This window comes from Gekko japonicus, unplaced genomic scaffold, assembly GCF_001447785.1.
Source record: "Gekko japonicus isolate JY-2015 unplaced genomic scaffold, Gekko_japonicus_V1.1 scaffold101, whole genome shotgun sequence".
NCBI lineage: Eukaryota > Metazoa > Chordata > Lepidosauria > Squamata > Gekkonidae > Gekko > Gekko japonicus.
The window spans coordinates 1,815,895-1,822,752 of NW_015165238.1; positions in this window are offsets into that span (position 1 = coordinate 1,815,895).

A 6,858-nucleotide genomic window follows, 5' to 3' on the forward strand; every position below is an offset into this window, starting at 1 on the left:
TGCTCTGCTTCTCCCCCCCACTAAAGGGAGAAGCCGGGAGAGGCCCGCGCGGGCGCCTGCACACCAAGCCAGGGGTTCGCAGCTTGGAGCACATGGCCTCCCCCACCTGGAGGCGCAGGGCAGGCGGCCAGGTGGGCGGAGGGGGCGGTCCTAAGGAGGAGGGTTTCCGTCTCTCCAGGCCCCACCTGGAGGTTGGCAACCTCGTAATTGGGTGTGCGCGAGGCAGGTGGCAGAAGTTAGCCCTGCCTAGGGCGCAAAAAAACCTTGGACCGGCCCTGCTCACTGGGTAACCGTGGCTAGTCACTCTCTCTCAGACTAACCATACCTCACAGGGAAGATAAAAAGAGAACATGCTGCCTTGAGCTCCTTTGAAGAAAAGTGGGGTTACAGTGTTGTAGATATCAGTCTCAAGGCAGCTCTTAAACAAGTGATTCAGCTTTATTAACAAGAACAATCAACAACAACACAATACAGTAAGTAGCTCAATTTATAATCTTTTGGCCTGGCAAACCACGCCCCCTAGGTTGTTAAATCCCAATCATAACTTGTAGATAACGACCAATAGTTGTTGCTTCCTCCAAAACCATCCCTGATTGGCCCCCTGTGCAAAGTAGCCAATCAGAACGTGCAGTTAGGATACCAGGCCTCTATGAAGCTGGCCTGAAGCTCAGGTCAACTCAACTGTATGTATTAAGACAATACATAACATATAGATGGCCTGACCATCAGATCTTGGAAGCTACGCAGGATCAGTCCTTATCAGTACTTGGATGGGAGACCACCAAGAAAGTCCAGTGTTGCTCCACAGGGGAAGGCAACGGCAAACCACCTCTGTTTGTCTCTTGCCTTGAAAATCCTATGGGAAGGGTTGCTAACCTCCAGGTGGTGGCTGGAGATCTCCTGGGATTACAACTGATCTCCAGGCGACAGAATCAGTTCACCTGGAGAAAATGGCTGCTTTGGAAGGTGGACTCTATGGCATTATACCACATTGAACTCACTCCCCTCCCCAAATCCCACCCTCTTCAGGCTGCACCCTGAAAATCCCCAAGTATTTCCCAACCCGGAGCTGGCAACCCTAGTGGGGTTGCCATGAGTCAGCTGGGGCTTGACAATGTTGGCAGAGTTTAAACATCCATCAGTGGCTATTAGCCACAAGGTATAGATAGGGAGAAGCTGCAGTGGCTCAAGTGGTTAAGATGCTGAACTGCAGGCTGTGGAAGGTTGGTAGGTCAGCAGTTCGAGACCCGAGTGCTGCATGACGGAGTGAGCTCCCGCCTCTAGTTCCCACTCCTGCCAACCTAGCAGTTCGAAAGCAAGAAATTGCAAGTAGATAAATAGGTACCACTTCAGTGGGAAGGTCACAGCGTTCCGTGCGCCTTGGTGTTTAGTCATACCGGCCACATGACCACGGAAACATCTTCGGACAGCGCTGGCTCTTCAGCTTTGAAACGGAGATGAGCACCACAACCCTAGAGTCCGATTCAACTGGCTTTCGAGCAAGGGAATCTTTACCTTTATAGATAGGAACTCTGGGGCAAGTGATGCTCGGTATTCTTGGTGCTGGGGGGGGGGCAACAGTGGGAGGGCTTCTAGTGTCCTGGCCCCACTGCTGGACCTCCTGGTGGCACTGGTATTTCTGGCCACTGTGGACTAGATGGGCCATTGGCCTAATCCAACATTGGCTTCTCTTATGTTCTTATGTTATGCGGAGGATCAGAGCACTAACTGGTTTAAAGAAAATAGCTTAGTTTATTAAAGAAGAAATAAACTTTGGCTGTGGTCATACACACTAAATAATCCACTTTCAATGCACTTTCCAACTGGATTTTGCCAGTTCACACAGTAAGGCCATGTTCAGACTGGCAATTTGAAGTGCTAGGGAGTCGTGGCAAAGAAAAACCGGAACAGACCCGGAACGGCTTGGTTGCGGTATTCCCGTTCACACCGAAGCAAATGAAGCGGGAGGATACCGTGGAGGAAGCACAACAGAGCGTTCACACTGTTGGGGCACCCTGGCGGGCTGTTAGCAGCTCTTTCCGCGCTGGGCTGCATACGCCCATGCACATGGGCGCATGGGCGCAGCAGCAAATAGGGCATGATCACACATGCTCCGATGGCGCCTGCCGGGGGAAACAGCCAGTGCCTATTATCAATTACTGCGGGTTGTTCCCGCCTTAGCAGCACTTGCATTCACACTCAGGGAACTGGAATCAACCCGCTCTTTCACCTGGTATCTTTTAAACTCAAGAAGGAAGCGGCACAAGACAGCTTGAGTATGGCTGGGGGACGCCTGACAGATGTGCCTGTGTGAACTCACCCCTTTAATCCACTACTGAAACCGCTACTGAAACGTTTGCCTGCTGGGCCAAACTGCCAGTCTGAACTCGGCCTAAAATCAAGTTAGAAAGTGCACTGAAAGTGGATTGAAAGTGGGTTATTTAGTAGTTTGTGTGATCGCAGCTTCTGAGTGAATAGAGGAGAGGCATAGAGACTTAACTAACTGACTAAATGCTGTGAGAAACAGGATCAAAGGGGGATGGGGGGGTGAAGCAGGAAGTTTCCAAAGAGTTTATCAGGAGACAGGAAGGACATAATTTGAAATTGTGGTAAATCCCTAATCTAGCCATGCTAACTAGCACTGCTTCAGCTGTCCCCTATAAACTGTTCTGATCTTCTTCAAGTAGGTGCACTAGATCCTGTTTATTCCAACAAGCACTTTCCACTACCAGATATATAGTTCCGTTTCAGTTTATTGTATTGTCCATGGGTCATAACAATATATAACATAATCTTCCACATAATAAAACTACAAGGTTAGCAAAATTAACAAAATTACAACTATAATAAAGGACTAAATCATACAAAATCAGCCCAGTTTAAAAAGTTCAAAACAATTTAACTCATTATAGCTATTATTCCATACAGTTCAATCTAATCCTTCTTGCCACTAATGAAAACAAAGCGATTCTGTTAGAAACATAAGAATCCTCATCCACAAGCAAAAGGATTACTTTTTCCAGGTCTGAAGATCCTTCCCACATGGATAGAATATTAGTAATAAATTTGTTTCAGGGGTCATGGTGAAGGAGACATCTCAAAATATAATGAATCAGATTGTCTATTTCTCCCATACCACATACACAGAATCCTAATGGGGCAGGAACACTTAAGAAACTGCCCAGTCCAACCTCTGAGGGGATAGCTTGAAATCTTAAACTAGTAAAGGCCATCCTTAATTTCATTGTTGTTAAAGTCCTCATAAAAGAAGACCTAATATGATCTCTTTTTTAAAATCTGAAAAGAGGGGCCACTATGGATCGAGCAATTACCTATCTATTTCCCCGTCCATTTTAAAGACCATTCCTTCAACTCCTTCAGCTCCTGTCCTGGTCTTTTAGTAAACAGCTCCTTTGGAATTGCATACTTCAACTGAAAAAAAATCCAGATGTTCCTTATAGCTCTTAATATGTTTCAAAAGGAAGCAAAAACTTTGACAACTCAGTGACTCTTGAGAACATTCTGGATTTTTCTTCCAATAAGACAGGACTCTAAAATTAAGAACATAAGAGAACATAAGAGAAGCCAATGTTGGATCAGGCGAATGGCCCATCCAGTCCAACATTTTGTGTCAAATAGTGGGCAAAAATACCAGGTGCCATCAGGAGGTCCAGCAGTGGGGCCAGGACACTAGAAGCCCTCCCACTGTTGCCCCCCCCCAGCACCAAGAATTCAGAGCATCCCATGCCTCAGAGTCCCTATCTATACCTTGTGGCTACTGATGGACCTCTGCTCCATATGCTTATCTAATTCCCTTTTGAACCCGTCCATGCTTGTAGCCACCACCACCTCCTGTGGCAGTGAATTTCATGTGTTCATCACTCTTTGGGTGAAGAATTATTTCCTTTTATCTGTTCTAACCTGACCGCTCAGCAATTTCATTGAGTGCCCACGAGTTCTTGTATTGTGAAAAAGGGAGAAAAGCACCTCTTTCTCTACCTGCTCTATCCCATGCATAATCTTATAAACCTTGATCATGTCATCCCTCAGTTGTCATTTCTCCAAGCTAAAGAGCCCCAAGCGCTTTAACCTTTCTTCATAGGGAAAGTGTTCCAGTCCTTTTATCATTCTAGTTGCCCTTTTCTGTACTTTTCCCAAAGCTATAATATCCTTTTTAAGGTGTGGTGACCAAAACTGCACAGTATTCCAAATGAGGTCGCACCATTGATTTATATAGGGGCATTATGATATTGGCTGATTTGTTTTCAATTCCCTTCCTAATAATCCCCAGCATAGCGTTGGCCTTTTTTATTGCAGTTGCACACTGTATCGACGTTTTCAGTGACTTATCTACTACAATTCCAAGATCTCTCTCTTGGTCACTCTCTGCCAGTTCGGACCCCATCAACGTGTATTTATAGTTAGGATTTTTGGCTCCAATGTGCATCACCTTGCACTTAGCCAAAATGAAGCCCATTTGCCATATTGACGCCCACTCGCCCATCCTCAATAGATCCCTTTGGAGTGCCTCACAATCCTCCCTGGTTTTCACCACCCTGAACAGCTTTGTATCATGTACAAATTTAGCCACTTCACTGCTTACTCCCAACCAGTGTTCCCTCTAAGCTGAGTTAGTGTGAGTTAGCTCACAGTTTTTTAGCTTCCGGCTCACACATTTTTGTCTTAGCTCGGGAAGGATGGCTCCAGAGCAAACTAATTTATGCCGTAGCCAAATCGCTCGCGCACAACTTTAATGCCAGTAGCTTACAAAGCAGAATTTTTGCTCACAGGACTCCACAGCTTAGAGGGAGCATTGCTCCCAACTCCAAAGCATTAATGAACAAGTTAAAAAGCATAGGACCGAGTACTGGTCCCTGCGGTAACCCACTGCTTACCGCCCTCCACTGAGAAGATTTCCCATTTATACTCACTCTCTGTTTTCTATTAATTAGCCAGTTTTTGATCCATAAAAGGACTTGTCCTTTTATCCCATGATTTTTGAGCTTACTTAGGAGCCTCTGATGAGGAACTTTATCGAAAGCTTTCTGGAAGTCAAGGTAAACAATATCTATTGGGTCCTCCTTGTCCACATGTTTGTTCACCCCCTCAAAGAACACTAACAGGTTCCCTTACAGAACCCATGCTGAGTCTGCCTCAATAGTTTTTGTTCATCAGTGTGCTTACTAATTCTTTCCTTACTAACAGTTTCCACCAATTTACCCGGTATCGACGGCAGACTGACTGGCCTGTAATTTCCCGGATCTCCTCTGGAACCCTTTTTAAAGATGGGAGTGACATTAGCTACTTTCCAGTTCTCAGGAATGGAGGCAGATGAAAGTTTATGTATTTTTGCTTTCACAGAAGGGATACCAGATGTATAGATACAGGCTGTTTCTCTATGAAAATATGCAGTCTCCAGCTAGGGCTGTCAACCTCCAGGTTGCACCTGGAGATCTCCTCCCATTACAATTGATCTCCAGATGACAGGGATCAGTTCCCCTGGAGAAAATGGCTGCTTTGGAGGGTGGACTCTATGGCATTATGCCCTGCTGAGGTCACTCCCATCTTGAAACCTTGCCCTCCCCAGGCACCACCCCCAAATCTCCAGGTATTTCCAAACCCAGAGCTGGCAACCCTTTCTCCAGCTGCTGCATTTCATTAAAAAGAACCCTGTTGGGAGACTGCTGCTCATGTCTATTGTGTACAGTGGAATCCTAAGCAGAATTTACGCCCTGACCTCAGTGGGTTTAGAAGGGTGTAACTTTGCTTAGGAACGCACTGGTAATGGCTACTACCTATTTTGGCTTTTTCATGGGAAAAGCACATCTTTTAAACCTTGCTTTTTTAAAATAATAAAATAAGTATACAACATTTCTAAAAGAAATCTGAATATTCCCAGATGGGCCTTACACTATAACTTTTCTAAAGCCATTTTTGTTCTGCTCTATTGCTATAATAGGATATTCTACATTCTAAAATTTTATAGAAAAGAATATTAAAGATAACCTTTACTACTAGCTATAGATACTCAAGTGCTGTTCATTTAAGTGAAAGTGCCCTCCTCACACTTAATAGGAATGTCAGTTGATCTGTCAGCCTATGGAACACTAGTGAAAAGATGTATTTTTGTGTATAGGTATTTGTGTGTATCTCCTGCCAACCTAGCAGTTCGAAAGCAAGAAATTGCAAGTAGATAAATAGGTACCACTTCGGTGGGAAGGTAACAGCGTTCCGTGCGCCTTGGTGTTTAGTCATGCCGGCCACATGACCACGGAAACGTCTTCGGACAGCACTGGCTGTTCGGCTTTGAAACGGAGATGAGCACCACAACCCTAGAGTAAGATTCAACTGGCTTTCGAGCAAGGGAACCTTTACCTTTTATTTGTGTGTATGCACATAAGTTATTTTTCATGATGAACCACTAAGTTTTGCAGAGCACTGTCAGTCATGTTCCAAGACTCATCCAGGCACTAGCCAGGTCTGTTAGGTCATCATAATTGGTCCAAGACATTGCAGCCTTGAATACAACCTACAACACTGTCTTATGGGAATACCTTGCAGTTGAACAGTGAAACAATGGCAGGCAAGCTGTGTCTCAGGAAAGCTTGTCCAGGACCCACCATCACTGAGCTTCTCCAGGATATAATTTGAAAGCTGCTGGTCTGGAGCACAGTCGACAGACTCAGTAGTATTTCAGAGTAAAGGCTGTGGCCTGAATGATAAAGCATAATTAAGATGATACTTGAGTCAATCATATTGGCAGTGACAGGCTTTTATTTTCTCAAATGCATAGATAAAACGGATTTGCAACTAAGACAACCAATAATTGCCCAGGAATAACCCAGTTGTATTGTAACA